Below are 17125 nucleotides of genomic sequence, written 5' to 3' on the forward strand. Positions count from 1 at the left end.
ATATATGATTTGCAAATATTTTCTCCCAACCTTGTATGTTGCTTTTTTACTCTGCTGACTGTTGTCTCTGCTGAACAGAACTGAACAGACATTTTAACACTTGATGTATTTGCATTTCGGAGAAGGCAATGGCACCCCACTCCAGTACTCCTGCCTGGAGAATCCCATGGACGGAGGAGCCTGGCAGGCTGCAGTCCATGGGGTTGCTGAGGGTCGGACACGACTGAGCAACTTCACTCTCACTTCTCACTTTCATGCATTGGAGAAGGAAATGGCAACCCACTCCAGTGTTCTTGCCTGGAGAATCCCAGGGATGGGGGAGCCTGGTGGGCTGCCGTCTATGGGGTCACACAGAGTCAGACACGACTGAAGTGACTTAGCAGCAGCAGTATTTGCATTTGTCTATTTTTACTTTTGTTGCCTGTGCTTTTGGCATCATACCGGGAAATCATTCTGAAATACAATATCATAATGTATGACAGGTTTTCTTCTAGGATATTTATAGCTTTAAGTCTTATATCTAGGTCTTTAATCCATTTTGAGTTACTTTTTGTATATAGCATAATGTCAGGGTCCAATTTCATTTTTGTGCCTATGGATATCCAGTTTTCTCAGCATCATTTACTGAAGAGGCTCTCCTTTTCCCATTGTGGTCTTGAAGATAATTTGACCATATATTATATATGATGGTTTATTTCTGGGGTGTCTATTCTATTCCACTGGTCTGTGTGTCTATTTTTATGCCAGTACTATATGACTTTGTTTAATATAGCTTTGTAATATATTTTGAAATCAGAAATTATAAAGCCCACAGCTTTATTTTTCTTTCTCAAGAAGGTTTGAATACAAGGTGCTTTGAGATTCTATATGAATTTTAGGACGGACTTTTCTATTTCTACCATTGGGATTTTGATGAGGATTACATTAAATCTGTGGATTGATTTGGACAGTGTTCAGTTTTAACAATGTTAAGTCTTCCAATCTAAGAACATGGGATATCTTTTTATTTACTTATGTATTTTTAAGTTTGTTTCACAGTGTTTTGTAATTTACAGTGCATGTCTTTTGACTCCTTCAGTTCAGTTCAGTTCAATCCTGTCTGACTCTTTACGAACCCGTGGGCTGTAGCACGCCAGGCTTCCCTGTCCTTCACCAACTTCCGGAGCTTGCTCAAACTCATGTCCATTGAGTCGGTGATGCCATCCAACCATCTCATGCTCTGTCATCCCCTGCTCCTCCTGCCTTCAATCTTGCCCAGAATCAGGGTCTTTTCCAATGAATCAGTTCTTTACATCAGGTGGCCAAAGTATTGGAGTTTCAGCTTCAGCATCAGTCCTTCCAATGAATATTCAGGATTGATTTCCTTTAGGATGGACTGGTTGGATCTCCTTGCAGTCCAGGGGACTCTCAAGAGTCTTCTCCAACACCACAGTTCAAAGGCATCATTTCTTTAGAGCTCAGCCTTCTTTATGTTCCAGCTCTCACCACCATACATGACTACTGGAAAAACCATAGCTTTGACTAGATGGACTTCTGTTGGCAAAGTAATGTCTCTGCTTTTTAATATGCTGTCTAGGTTTGTCACAGCTTTTCTTCCAAGGAGCAAGCGTCTTTTAATTTCATGTCTGCAGTCACTATCAGCAGTGATTTTGGAGCCTTAGTTAAATTTTGACTCCTTAGTTAAATTTATTTCCAAGTATTTTAATATTATTGATGCTATTAATATTTAAGTGGAATTCCTTTTTAAATTTCATTTTCAGATTGTTCATTGTTGGTGTATAGAAATGCAACTGACATTTGTGTGTGAACTTTGTATCCCACAATTCTGTTGGTTTTTTTATTGGAATATAGTTGCTTTACAATGTTATGTTAGTTTGCAGTGTACAGGGAAGCGATTCACTTCACATTCACAGTGAAGCGAATATATGTATACATATATCCCCTCCCTGGTGGAGTCTTTAGAGGTTTCTGCATATAAGATAATGTCTGTGAATAGAAATATTTTATTTCTTCCTTTCCAATTTGAATGCCTTTTATTTCTCTATCTTGCTTAATTGTCTGGCTAGGACATTCAGTATTATTTTAAATAGAAATGGTTAGAATGGGGATTTTTGCCTTGTTTCTGATTTTAGAGGGAAGGCTTTCAGTTTTTCACCATTGGGGTGTGATATTAGCTATGGACTTTTCACATATAGCCTTTATTATGTTCAGGTAATTTCCTTCTAAGGCTGATTTGTTGAGTTCATGAAAAGGTATTGCTACTGCTGCTGCTGCTGCTGCTAAGTTGATTCAGTTGTGTTCAATTCTGTGCAACCCCATAGATGGCAGCCCCCCAGGCTCCCCATCTCTGGGATTCTCCAGGCAAGAATACTGGAGCCGCCATTTCCTTCTCCAATCAGGAAAGTGAAAAGTGAAAGTGAAGTCACTCAGTTGTGTCCGACTCTTCGCGACCCCATGGACTGTAGCCTACCAGGATCCTCCATCCATGGGATTCTCCTAGCAAGAATACTGGAGTGGGTTGCCATTTCCTTCTCCCGAAAAGGTATTGGATTTCGTCAAGTACTTTTCCTGCATCAGTTGAGGTAATCTTGTGAGTTTTTCCTTCATTCTGTTAATATAATGTATTGGATTGACTGATTTTTGTATGTTTAACTATCCTTGCATTCCAGAGATAAATCTCATTTAGACATGGTGTATAATCCTTTCAATGTGTTATTTAATTCAGTTTGCTGGTATGTTGCTGAGAAGTCTTACCTCAATATTCATCAGAGATATCAGTCTGTAATTTTTTTTCTTTTAGTATCTTTGTTCAATTTTGGCATCTGGGTAATGCTAAACTCATAAGGTGAATTTGGAAGGGCTCCCTTCTCTTTGTTTTGGAGAAGAATTTGAAAACTAGTGTTAATTCTTCTTTAAATATTTGGTAGCATTCTCCAGCCATTTAGTCCTGAGCTTTTCTTTGTTGGGAGGTTTATGATTGCTAATTCAATTCTCATACTAATTATAAGTCTGTTTAGGTTTTTTATTTCTTCATGATTCAGTCTTGCTGGGTTGTGTGTTTCCAGAAGTTGATCTCTTTTCTTAGGTTATCCAGTTTGTTAGCATATAATCGTTGCAAGTAGTCTCTTATAATCCATTTTATTTCTGTGATACCAGTTATAGTGTCTCCTTTTTCATTTCTGATTCTTGTTTTTTGAGTTTTCTCTTTTTTCTCTTAGTCTAACTAAAGGTTTGACAATTTAATGGGCTAAAAAAACCCAACTCTTAATTTTGTTATTTTTTTCTTTTGTTTTTCTATTTTATTTATTTTTGCTCTAAGCTTTATTAGTCATTCCTTCTGGTAATTTTGGGTTTTGCTTTTTCTTATTATTGTAGTTTCTTGAGGTATAAATTTAGGTTTTTGAGTTGAGATTTTTCTACCCATGCCAGTATTCTTGGGCTTCCCTTATGGCTCAGCTGGCAAAGAATCTGCCTGCAATGCAGGAGACCTGGGTTCGATCCCTGGGTTGGGAAGATCCCCTGGAGAAGGGAACAGCTACCCACTCCAGTATTCTGGGCTGGAGAATTCCATGGACTGTATAGTCCATGGGGCTGCAAAGAGTTGGACACGACTGAGTGACTTTCACTTTCACTTCATTTTTAACATACAGGCATTTCCCTCTTAGTTGTATTTGCTGCATCCCATAGATTTTGCAATGCTGTGCTTTTGTTTTCATTTGTCTTGATATATTTACTAATTTCTCTTGTGATTTACTCTTTGACCCATTGGTTCAGAGCTAACTTCCTAGTTTTATGGGGGAAATTTTCTATCTGAGTGAGATCAGGAACAAGGCAGGGCAGAGCTCTGCTTACACGTGGCATGGACTTGGAAGACTCAGGCATTGAGATACCCACAATCTGGGGAAGGGTCATTAGAACCAGCCATGGAGACCATGTGGCTTGTTGAGCATCTTGACATTATGTGTGCATTTCTGGCTCTGTCCAGACGAATCTTTGGTTTGTGGTACAGTGGCTATTCCCAGAGCCCAACACAGCTGTGTTGGTACCTAATCTTGTTCCCACACTCAGAGAGAATCAACCATAGGCAGAGAGACGGTCTGGAGACAGGCACTCAAACAAGGCACAGTCTTCAGTGGTTTCTGATGCTGGTAAATTATCCATCTGGTATCCTTATCACTTCCTCTATCCACCTCTTCTTTAGAAATCACTGTTCACCTTTCTCCTCTCCTCTTTCCTCTCATTCAAACAAGATGAGAGAAAGAGTGAATAATACACCACATGCTTTATATGCATTACCTCATTGATATCTCACTAAGTATTACTATCCTCATTTTATAGCTGAGAGAACTGAAGCTCACAAAGGTTTAGTAATTTGCTCAATCAATGCTGAATAAATAGACAGTAAGAGGAAGATATTGGATCTCAAAATAGGTTCTTTCTGGGTCTAACACCCAGACTCTTCTTTCTCTTATTTATTAAACAGATACCTAGTATGTGTTTCCCTGTACTAGGCACTCAGAAAGCTACAAAGAAAAACAAAATATGATTCCTGGAACCCAAGAAAACCACTGCCAGTAAAATAGATACCAAATCTGTAATTATGAGAGGCTTTTTTAAAAAGTGCAGCAATGGGTAAATACTATGGGAGCACAGAGAAGCAGGGATTATAGGGTGTAAATAGAGATACATCTCACATTAGGGCAGGAGTTTACCAGGAAAAAATGAGGAGGAAGAATTTTTTTTTAATTTAATAAAATGCCAGACAGTAAACATTTTAGGCTCTGCAAGCCAGACAATCTCTGCTGCAGCTACTCAACTCTGCTATGGTAGCACGAAAGCAGACAAAGTCCAAATGAAAATGAATGAACGTGGTTGTATTCCAGAAACCTAATTTACAGAAACAAGAAGGCAGCTGGATTTTGCCTGGGTCAGAGTTTGAAGATCCCTACAAAATCAATGATTAAAGCAGGGAAGGGATCAAATCTTTGTTCTAGAAAGAACACTCTGGGCAAGGTAAAAGAAAGAGTTCATGTTCTCATCATCTTTTTCCTTGGAGTAGTTCAGGAAAATTTGCACCATGGTTGACCTAAAGGAGGCATCTCTGGTAGCTCAGCTGGTAAAGAATCTGCCTGCAATGCAGGAGACCCCAGTTCGATTCCTGGGCCAGAAATATCTCCTGGAGAAGGGATAGGCTACCGACTCCAGTATTCTTGGGCTTCCCTGGTGGCTTAGAGGGTAAAGAATCTGCCTGCAATGTGGGTGACCTGGGTTCGATCCCGGGTTGGGAAGATTCCCTGGAGGAGGACATGGCAACCCACTCCAGTATTCTTGCCTGGAGAATCCTCATGGGCAGAGGAGCCTGGGAGACTACCGTCCATGGACTCGCAATTGCAAAGAGTCTGACATGACTGAGTGACTAAGCACAGCACAAACCTAAGGGCCTGGGATTTTGTGAGATGAGGAAGGTAGTATTCAGGGTGTTTTCACACAGTTCTCTCACTCCCTTCTCACTTGCCCTCCGGGTCCCATTTCCTCCTATATATTTTTACCTGTTCCCCTTTTGAAGGGGTGTAGAATTGCTAGATTTAGCAAATAAAAATACAGGAGACCTAGTTAAATTTGAATTTCAGATAAACAAAAGATAATTTTTAGTGTAAGTATGTCTCATGCAATATTTGGGACACACTTTTACTAAAAGCGTATTCATTGTTTATCCGAAATTCAGACTTAACTAGGGACCCTGTATTTGTTTTATTCTTCTCACTTTATGCTTTTATTTTTTTGGCTGTGCTGGGTCTTCATCGCTGCAGGGGGCTCTTCATTGCAGTACACAGGCTTCTCAAGTTATGGCACACCAGGGGCTCCAGAGCACATGGGTTCAGTAGTTGCAGAACAAGGGCTTCTCTTATTGCAGCATACAGGCTTAGTTACCCCACCACATGTGGGATCTTAGTTCTCAGTGAAGTGCAAGTTGCTCAGTCGTGTCCGACTCTTTGCAACCCCATGGACTATACAGTCCATGGAATTCTCCAGGCCAGAATACTGGAGTGGGTAGCCTTTCCCTTCTCCAGGGGATCTTCCCAACCCAGGGATCGAACCCAGGTCTCCCACATTGCAGGCAGATTCTTCACCAGCCGAGCCACAAGGGCCCAAGAATACTGGAATGGGTAGCCTATCCCTTCTCCAGGAGATCTTCCTGACCCAGGAATCGAACCCGAATCTCCTGCATTGCAGGTGGATTCTTTACCAACTAAGCTATGGGGGAAGCCCCTAGTTCCCAGACCAGGGATCAAACCCATGTCCCATGCATTAAAAGGCAGATTCTTATCTACTGGATCACCAGGGAAGTCCCGGGGCCCTGTATTTTCTCTGGCAATGCTACTGGTAATGCTCCTTCAGTCAGAGTTCCTCAAAATTTTAAAGAAATGTAAGAGGACAGGCTCAGCATACCATGATGTCTAGATTGGGTTGTGACTGATGGGAACATGTGAACAGCAGGTAGATGTGGGTAGGACAGTAGAGTGAAGCCTAGTAAAGTGAGTATTAAGGTAGATTCCAGAAAAGTCCAAAGGTTGAAGGAAGTGGGTGGGGGGAATGCTGATGAGAGGTTTCTGAAAAGCCTGTGAAACACAGCCTGGGCTTGGAAGCCGAGCAAGGGTAAAAGTAGTGCATTTTATAATTCCTTCCATGTGAACAGAGCTTTACAACTTCACACCAGTTATCTCCATTGACTCTTGCAGGAAACTTTCAGAGAGAGGGCATGACTCATTGATCTCAATGAAAAATGAGGAAACAAAAGACTCAATATAGGTCAGGCAAGTTCCCTTGGATAACCTTGGTGAATGGCCCTGCTGAGACTCAAACAAGGCCTTTGACTACACTTCACTTCCTCTGCTTTCTGAATGTTTGTTCTACGGTCAAAGGAGTTAATCAGAGTGGTAAGAAGCAGCAACACCAGCATCAGCAGCTAACATTTATTGGCCACTTACCTGGTGCCAGTTCTAGGTGCCTTGTATATTTACTCACTTCTCACAGTATCCTGATGAGGTAGGTATTATTACCATCATCAATGTATAACTGGCACAGAGAGATAGAGCAAATCATTCAAGACGATACAGAATGAGAATTCAGGTCCAGTTATTCTAGATCAAGAGCCCAAGTAGCTGATGGGTTGCCATTTCCTTCTCCAGGGGATCTTCCTGACCCAGGGATCGAACCCAGGTCTCCCACCTTGCAGGCAGACACTTTAACCTCTGAGCCACCAGGGAAGCCCGATGAAGACTCAGTTCTCCTTAACCAAACTTTGGTCAGGCTCCTCTGAGACATCTTCCCCACCAGGTCTCAACCTTGTCCCTGTCCTGTTCTTGCTGAGTCCAATGCAGCAAGAATCTTGCTAAGTCCGTTTAGAGAGAATTCCTCACCTTAAATATATATATGACTTTTGATTGCACTGTGTGGCATGTGGGATTTTAGTTCTCTGACCAGGGATTGAACTGGTGCCCCTTGCAGTGGAGGCTCAGAATCTTAACCACCAGACTACCAGGGAATCCCTCCCTGACCTTTATATCTGATCAAATTCCTCCTCCCCCTCCTCCCCCACAGTTATCACATCACTCTGGTCTGTCTTCAGCAAGAATCTTATTCAGTTTAGCAAAAATCCCCCTACCCATAATGTCTTCCCTTACTACCTCTCCATTTACTACTGACCTCCTCAAACTACTTTTCAGCTGTAAATCCCCAGCTGTGTTTTCTGTGTTCAGAATTTTTGTTGTTCAGTTGTAAAGTCATGTCTGACTCTTTTGTGACCAGATGGACTGTAGCTTTCTCTGTCCATGGGATTTCCCAAGCAAGAATACTGGAGTGGGTTGCCATTTTCTTCTCCAGGAGATCTTCCTGACCCAGGGATCAAAGTCACGTCTCCTGCATTGGCAGGTGGATTCTTTACCACTAAGCCACCAGGAAGCCCAAGAGATAATTCTTATCTGAACTGCATGGCAGGACAGACACCTAATAACAAGAATATCTGCTTTTCTTCAGTTCAGTTCAGTCGCTCAGTCGTGTCCAACTCTTTGCCACCCCATGAATCGCAGCACACCAGGCCTCCCTGTCCATCACCAACTCCTGGAGTTCACTCAGACTCACATCCATCAAGTCAGTGATGCCATCCAGCCATCTCATCTTCTGTTGTCCCCTTCTCCTCCTGCCCCCAATCCCTCCCAGCATCAGAGTCTTTCCCAATGAGTCAACTCTTCGCATGAGGTGGCCAAAGTACTGGAGTTTCAGCTTCAGCATCATTCCTTCCAAAGAAATCCCAGGGCTAATCTCCTTCAGAATGGACTGGTTGGATCTCCTTGCAGTCCAAGGGACTCTCAAGAGTCTTCTCCAACACCACAGTTCAAAAGCGTCAATTCTTCGGCGCTCAGCCTTCTTCACAGTCCAACTCTCACATCCATACATGACCACAGGAAAAACCATAGCCTTGACTGGATGGACCTTTGTTGGCAAAGTAGTGTCTCTGCTTTTGAATATGCTATCTAGGTTGGTCATAACTTTCCTTTCAAGGAGTAAGTGTCTTTTAATTTCATGGCTGCAGTCACCATCTGCAGTGATTGTGGAGCCCCAAAAAATAAAGTCTGACACTGATTCCACTGTTTCCCCATCTATTTCCCATGAAGTGATGGGACCGGATGCCATGATCTTCATTTTCTGAATGTTGAGCTTTAAGCCAACTTTTTCACTCTCCTCTTTCACTTTCATCAATAGGCTTTTTAGTCTGCTTTTCTTATCATTCCATAAATCACCACCTCTTTTTGAAGTCCCAGGGCCATCCCATTTCCTGGCCATAATTACCTAACTTGTCCTTGGATCTCATTGTCTTTGTGGGGCTCCTGTACAAACATAACTAGCTGTGTTTTTCTCCTTTTAATTATCTTATGTCAATTTCATTAACAGACCAGCCACAAGAACCTAGAAGGGTAGAGGAAAATATTTCCTCTCCTGCTCAAGTAATCCATTGATCTTGTGCAATATGCAAACACTCTATTGGAAACAGATATACAATAACAGATAAGACAAGGGAGTCCCTTGTCTCCAAGGAGCTGTGGTTTGACCAGGAACTGAATAATCTGAAATTTGGATACGTCCAGAAAGTCTGGAAAGCAAGATTCCTGTAGTCTTAGACTATAATCTATAGAAGAGCAGCAAGAATAAAGTCTTTGGTGCATCTTTACAACCCAGGGACCACGTAATGATCCACTCAGTTTGTTGAGTCTAGTGTATTCAGAGCTCTGCAACATCCATTGACAATGGTTAAGTTCATACAGTGTGTTAAAGTGAATGTTAATTACAACAAGAAGGCAAGTAACTGAAGAAACATGTTCTTTTTTTTTTTCTTTTAAGCAGAAGTGAGTTCTTTCAAATGTTACTGTTAATTTTTGCAATTGTGTCTTGAAAGCACTTTCCTGTCAACTTTTTCCATGATTGTGTCAACTCTGGGGAAGAGAGCAATGCAGCAGTCTGGTTTTCAAGATTTGTATCAAGTCAAACAACACTTTTCATCCCCACAAAGATGAGAGGCTCCTCCCTTGCTTAAAGTAGAGTAGGTGATGGGCCAGGTGCTACTTCCTCACCCAGGATCTAATTTTAATTTTTGCTCCAAAATAGTGTATTTAAACAAGATTTTTCATAGAGTGTGTATTTCACAGGATGTGAAAACCCAAACCAGCTTCACTGGTCTGGGTGGGGTTGAACTTTCTACCCGCAGTTCAATTGAACCCACCTGTGCAGTAACTGAATCATCCCACAAAGCAAAACAAGCATGAATGAATGTGTTTGGCTGCATAGGCAATAGAAATTAAGGACTGGGCCCTGAAGCTTTGTTTTCAGAAGGAAAATACTTGTTTGTGATTCTCTTCCTACCATGATTCTTCCACCCTCTACCTCGCCCCAGCACATGTGGGATTCCTGTGTTTTACTCTCCCAAAGCTCCCTTTGGCAATGCATTTGTGATCTTCTGTGATTTTCTGTCTTCTTGCAGTACAACTTTGGCTAACAGAGGACTGGTTTACTTGGATCTCATTTACTACAGGATCCTGGATGCCTGGCAGAGTAAGTGCTCAACAAATATGTGTGTTGATGACCAATCTAGTGGGGCTTCCCAGGTGGCTCCATGATCAAGAATCTGCCTGCCAATTCAGGAAATGCAGGTTCAATCCCTGGGTCAGGGAAGATTCCCTGGAGGAGGTAATGGCAACCCACTCCAGTATTCTTGCCTGAAAAGTCCCATGGACAGAGGAGTCTGGCAGGCTACAGTCCATGGGGCTGCAAAAGAGTCAGACACAACTGAGTGACTGAGCACAGATGCACGACCTATTTGACTGTCTACTTTCTAGCTGTGGTTAACATATGCGGAAATCAAGAGAGCCCGACCTTTATTCAGAGCAACTGAGTCCATCTTGACTCTACCTTTTCTAGTTTTGTGACTCTGGAAAATTCACCCAGGCTTTCTGAACTTCATTTTTTCATCTGCAAAATAAAGATGGTAATAATAACATCCTCCTCTAGGGCATTTCTAAGGAGTTGATATGATGATGGACTTGTAAATACTTAGTAGACATTCCAAGTACATCAGCCAAATTTAGTTAAGTGGTGAATATATCAGTGTGGATGCTATAAAAGATGGTAGAAAATGAGTGACTTAAAAATTACAGAGACTTCCCTGGTAGCCCAGTGCTTGAGAGTCTGCCTCCCAATGCAGAGGACTTGGGTTTGATCCCTGGTCAGGGAACTAAGATCCCACATGGACTTTAGTGTCTATGAATCCACCCCTGAATTTTGTTTCCTCTTGGCATAGGATTGTACCTAATCACTAATCCTCTGGATTAATCAAATGACACACTAATTTCTATGGGTACCTACCAGTTCTGGTTTCCCAGGGATGTCATAAAGACACCCACCCAGGCAGAACTTCCAGGAAACTGACCCAAAAATAAAAGTTACCATCAGAGTGGTTGCCAGGGGTGGGATGGGGAAGGAAATAGGGAGTTTTTGTTTAATGAATATAGAGTTTCAGTTTTACAAGATGAAAAATTCTGGAGATTGGTGGAACAAAAATGTGAGTATATTTAGTTTTACTGAATTGTGCACTTAAAAATAGGTGATCAGTGTTCACTTTCACTTTTCACTTTCATGCATCGGAGAAGGAAATGGCAACCCACTCCAGTGTTCTTGCCTGGAGAATCCCAGGGACGGGGGAGCCTGGTGGACTGCTGTCTCTGGGGTTGCACAGAGTCAGACACGACTGAAGCGACGTAGCAGCAGCAGCAGCGGCGGCGACCCAAGGACAAAAGAGCAGATAAAACCCAGGAGGGTCTTGGAATGCAGGAGTGGAGAAACCAGACCTCATCATCCTTCCCTCCCCCATGTGGTAACTATTAATGGATCTCAGGTCCTCCTGAGCAGTATAACCTGTCTCCCCCCGCTACCCCATAGGGAGAAGGTATTTGCTTTACTCTTCCCCCTACCAGTATACATGCCTCATCCAATCAGCAAATGACCCACAAGACCCCTATCCCACTCCTTGTACCATGGCTATAAAAGTGGACTCTGTTCACTAAGGGTTCACTAAGGACCCCTGTTCAGTGTCGATTCTCCCTTGAGCTGGCCCACTGTTGTAACAGCGTCTCCCACTCTAATAAACTTTATTTCCCTCTCATTCTGTCTCATGTCGAAATTCTATTCCAACCCACACCCGGACCATGACAGTCAGTACGTTTTATGTTATGCATATTTTTTACCACAATATTTAAAAATGTAATCATTGAAAGTCTCCACCATACACTCAAGAAAAAGGGGGAGACCTCCAAGGTATAAGGATACTGCATTTTATTTTATGACAGATTGTATTTAAAGCTTAGGTGTTCTTATCACCTCTGGAATTTTTATAGCTACAGAGAAACATCGATCTGTAGGGTCAAACAGGAATAAAATATCATCCAAATATTTCACATTCCCAGACAAAAATGGAGCTTAGAAAAATTAGTGTCCACACTATAAAACAGTGTGTGAAAGTTATTAAATGCACAAAATACATGGACCCAAATTAGCTATGATATTGTAGCCATGCGTTCCGGGAAATAAACTCACTCAGAAGGACAATGCAGATAGTGGAGTGCAGTTTATTACACCGGTGGGCCCAAGGCAGAATCTCCTCTTAGCCAAGGACCCCAACCAGTTTTTGTGAAAACCTTATATACCCTAAGTGTATGTGCTCGAACCCATCTCCCCAAATTCCTTGAAACTAGTCTGGACAAGGTAAGAGAGAGATACGATCAAAGTTAACCCATGATTCATGTGTCACAAGCCTAGATAGTTAAACAGTAGACATTTATCAATAGGCCTGTGGTCATACCCCATAAGCATAATGGGATTTACGACTTTGTTCTGTTACAGAGATAATTAGCATATTCTTTTAGGCAAAGGGGAGTCTAGGTACAGGTCCTGAGGCTCCTACATCCGGGGGATCTGGTTTTCCAATTGGTATGTCATTTCCATAGATACTGGGCATATAGCTCAAAGCCCACAGTCCAGCCCAAGATGGAGTCTGTCTGTTTCCTCCTTCAACAATACTTATGGGGTTTTCCCCAGCCTTATTGACATATCACTGACATATAACATTGAGTGAGTGTAAGGTGTGCAAACTGTTGAGTTGATACACTTACCTATCGGCAAAGATTGCCGCTAACACTTCCATCAAGTCACATAATTACAGCTTCTTTTCTGTGCTGAAAACATATAAGATCTACTCTCTTAACAGCTTTGAAGTGTGCCACACAGTATTAACAGAGTTTGGGTTTTGAACAAAAGTTGGTTAACTGGAAACTTCTCTAGCAACAACTACAGACCTGTGGGGTAGAATCACACACCTGGTTTTCCACCGTTACCATTCAACATCTCCATTCAAGTTAGTCTGCTGAATTTGCATGCATTTTGTCTTCTTGCTTCACAGAGCAAGGTTACCTAGAGCTAACGGAAATAGGAAAAGTTTCAGTGTTTACATTTCCCTTCTTTAGAAACCCAAAGACTTTCATCCATCAGCTTTGCCACTTTTCATATTTACACAATTGTTTCCGTGGCAGCCACACTGTAACCAGAGCAATTTGACAGTTAATCCAGGGCTTTCTCGCATTCCTTTCTCAGTTTTGCTTCTTAAAGCATAGGGCATCATTGCCCTGCCTCCTTTACAAAAATGTTCTCTACAGCTTGTCTCCAGCTATGGTTTTTTTTTTTTTTTGGAGGGCGTTTCCTCCTCCTTCTCTGGCTCTATCCTTCCTGTTACCTTTGTCACTTGGCTTTCTCCTCTATTCACTCAGTGAATATTTCCAGAGGGGCTGCAATGTTCTCCCAAGAGGGAGCAAAATGGATGTGGAGCCTGCTCCCTTGGGGGTGCCCCTGAGACCAGAGAGACAGGTGTGGATCAAATCAACACAGGAACAAAGGTGGACTTGGAATAGCAGTTCATGATGGGGGCACTGGGCCAAGGGGAGATCAGGGAAGGCAACTGGGTCTGAGATCTGAAGGATGGGTAGGTATCTGTGGACCAGGTGAAAGGGTGAGGCCAGAACCCCAGTGCTCAGTCTCAGGCAGCACCATCTTCACCCACATCCTTAACTTGCATAGTGCTTGCTGGTTTACAACCACGACCACAACCACTCAGACATCACGCTTATGTTCTGTGGAGTAGATGGCAGGCGTTAATATTAATAGCTCTTCGTGTAACTGAGGACACATACAAGGTTCATTAAAGCCATTGAATGATGTACCCAGAATGACGTGGTCTGGAAGTAGCACTGGAGTGACCACTGGACTAACCTCAGGTCTCCAACCATAACTCCTGGGAATATCATTTTCTCTTCCGTGGTGACTCAGTCATTCATAAGATCTCAACAGAAAGTTCTCAGACCCACTTCTCTGGTCCTACCAGAGAATGAAAAATGCATTTTTTCACATTAGCAGCTGGATATTTCTACATGGGCATCCCCCAAAAATGTAACTTAAATAAAACATCAAAAGCTGTTCGTTGTTGTTGCTCAGTTGCTAAGTCGTGTCTGACTCTGCAATTCCATGGACTGCAGCATGCCAGGCTTCCCTGTCCTTCACTGTCTCCTCGAATTTCCTCAAACTCATGTCCATTGAGACGGTGATGCCATCCAGCCATCTCATTCTTTGTAATCGCCTTCTCCCCCTGCCTTCAATCTTTCCTAGCATCAGGGTCTTTTCTAATGAGTTGGCTCTTCACATCAGGTGGCCAAAGTACTGGAGCTTCAGCTTTAGATACTATTTCCCTTTTTCATAGTTTTCTTAACCTAATATTGGACACTTATCTTCCCCAATGAACTATATGATCATTTTATCTAATTCTAAGAAAGAAAAAAAAAACCCTTGTTTTCATTCTAATGGAACTGCATGAAATCAATTTTAAAAGCATTGACTTTATTATAAGATTTCTCATCCAAAAACATGAACATCTTTTCCAGCTATTCAGATTTTTTTCTGTTTTAACAAGACAGTAAGATTTTTTTCTCTATATTTTCTGTTACTTTCTTATTAGAATTATTCCTAAGTAGTTTATAGTTTTCATCACTATTATAAATGAAAAAAAATATGTTCCCATTTTTACTTTTTGCTGGTTCTTATTAGAGCAGAAACCTAAAGGAGATCAGTCCTGGGTGTTCATTGGAAGGACTGATGCTGAAGCTGGAACTCCAATACTTTGGCCACCTCATGCAAAGAGCTGACTCATCGGAAAAGACCCTGATGCTGGGAGGGATTGGGGGCAGGAGGAGAAGGGGACGACAGAGGATGAGATGGCTGGATGGCATCACTGACTCGACATGAGTTTGGGTAAACTCTGGGAGTTGGTGATGGACAGGGAGGCCTGGCGTGCTACAATTCATGAGGTCGCAAAGAGTCGGACACGGCTGAGCGACTGAACTGAACTGAACTAATTAGAGCAGAAAAAGACCTTTTGGTTTCTCTATGTTTATCTAGTATCCATCCACCTTATCACATTCTCTTAAGATAATATTTGCCATTGGTTTGGAATAAATAGTCTTTTGCCTGGTTAAACAATTTTCTTTTATACCTACCTGCTTAGAATTTTTATTCCGATTGAATGGTTGTTGAATTTAAGCAAGTGCTGTTAGAATATCTGCTGATGTTTTCTCTTAGTTTATCAGTGTAATAAATTATGGTGATGGACTTAGAGACTGACCCACTCATGCAGTTGTGGAATAAACCTTGCTTATTTATTGTCTTTTATTCTTTTGATATAATGTATAAAGAAGTCTTCTATAATTTTCCTCTCTAAATCATCAGTGATATTAATCTATAATTATAATTAGTGATTAAAAATAATCTATACATTTTTTTCTTTCGTAAATTTTGGTGTTAAAATTACACTGGCTTCAAAACATCATTTTAAAAGACTTTTCTATGGCTTGGAGAAGTGGCTGAATTTCCATTTCTAACCAGCTCCCAGGTGATACTACCAGTCCAGGAACACACTTTGAGGAGCAAGGGTCTAAACTACTTAGCACTGGAATTGTCAGACATTTAGAGGTAGATTAAAGCCCAACTCTGAGGCCATCAGGCCCTAGAATCTTTTCAGAATTGACCTCCAAGCACATTATTGTTGTTCTGTTTTCGTTTTTTCTGTCTTCTTGGGTCTGTTTTAATAGCTTGTGTTTTGCCAGGAAATCACACATTTCTGTAGGCTTTCATAATCATTGCTATAGAGTTGCCTATAATGAGTCTCTCAAATTTTTGAATTTCTCACATACCTATGGTCATGACTTTTTTTTCTCATTCCTAACCTCTTTTATTTCCTTCTCTTTTTTGACCTCATCAACTTTGCGCATTCTTTTGTCTGTTTTATATATAGTTTACTAGTCTATTCACTAACTTTTGGAGTTATTTCCAGCAGATTCTAATTTGTCCTTCTTATTAATACTATTTTAATACATTATTTTTTTCTATATCATTAATTTCAACTTTTACCTTTGTCGATTGATTTCAATTTCGTGTTTCCTTTTTCTAACTTTTTTAAGATGAATATTTAGTTCCTTTTTATTTTTTTGGTTTTACTTTTAAATTATGAAGGCATTTTGGAGCTCTAAATGTTCCTTTTAGTACTGTTTTCAGGGTCCTATTAATCTCAATAAAAGTGGATTATTTTTCCTTGGTTTCTAGAGAGATTTTCCTACTTACATCATTCTTGTGAAAATTACAAGTGTCAATATATGTAAAAAGAGTAGTTGCCCTGCTCTTTTTGGTGTAAGCAAATGTGGGTGTTAACTACTGTTATTTACCTATTTATTAGAGACGATCTGAGAGGACAAGTCTGGAGTTGTTGGTAGCCCCTGTACCTCCACGTGAAGTTTGAGAAGGAATGAAGTTGGCATGAAGCAGAGCAGAACCAAGACCACTAGGCCTTGGTCACATGGTTGGACCTGGAGCAAGTTGGTCCCAAAATTAGTTGCACCCAAGATTTTTCAGATATGAAGCAATAAATTTCCTTTTTTGCTTAATATGGTCTTCTCTGGTAGCTCGGGCATAAAGAATCCACCTGCAATTCAGGAGACCCCAGTTCAATCCCAGGGTCAGGAAGATCCCCTGGAGAAGGGACAGGCTACCCACTCCAGGATTCTTGGGCTCCCTGGTGGCTCAGACAGTGAAGAATCCACCTCATGTCCGACTTTTGTGACTCCATGAACTGTAGTCTGCCAGGCTCCTCTGTCCATGGGATTCTCCGGGCGAAAATACTAGAGTGGGTTGCAATTTCCTTCTCCAGGGGATCTTCCTGACCCAGAAATCGACCCTGGGTCTCCTGCATTGCAAGCAGATTCTTTACCAACTGAGCTATGAGAGAAGCCCATGACTAACACTTAATATTTACAGTTAATATTCTGTGATTGCAGTCAGAAAGAGTCTTAAATGATACAACTGCCAAGCAGTGTCCCAGGATAGAAACTTGAGATCCATTTCAATTTTGCTGTCTCACTGTCCATATTCCATATAGCAAGTCTGCGGATTCTACTTCTTAAATTTCTTTTTGTTATGATTCCTT

At 41.4% G+C, this 17125-nt stretch overlaps 1 long non-coding RNA gene across 2 annotated transcripts; it reads left to right on the top strand.

Moving 5' to 3' along the window:
• The first annotated feature begins 2426 nt into the window (after window positions 1-2426).
• LOC123334396 lies at window positions 2427-16586 on the top strand. Of its 2 annotated transcripts, none has more exons than XR_006552150.2 (3): window positions 2427-2582; window positions 10037-10107; window positions 16379-16586. It is a non-coding gene; the product is annotated as an uncharacterized LOC123334396 (long non-coding RNA). The 2 variants fall into 2 exon arrangements; XR_006552151.1 differs by lacking the exon at window positions 16379-16586 and adding an exon at window positions 11202-11247.
• Window positions 16587-17125: the final 539 nt, after the last annotated feature.

The sequence above is a fragment of the Bubalus bubalis genome, chromosome 7 (genome assembly GCF_019923935.1).
Source record: "Bubalus bubalis isolate 160015118507 breed Murrah chromosome 7, NDDB_SH_1, whole genome shotgun sequence".
In the NCBI taxonomy this organism is placed as follows: Eukaryota; Metazoa; Chordata; class Mammalia; order Artiodactyla; family Bovidae; genus Bubalus; species Bubalus bubalis.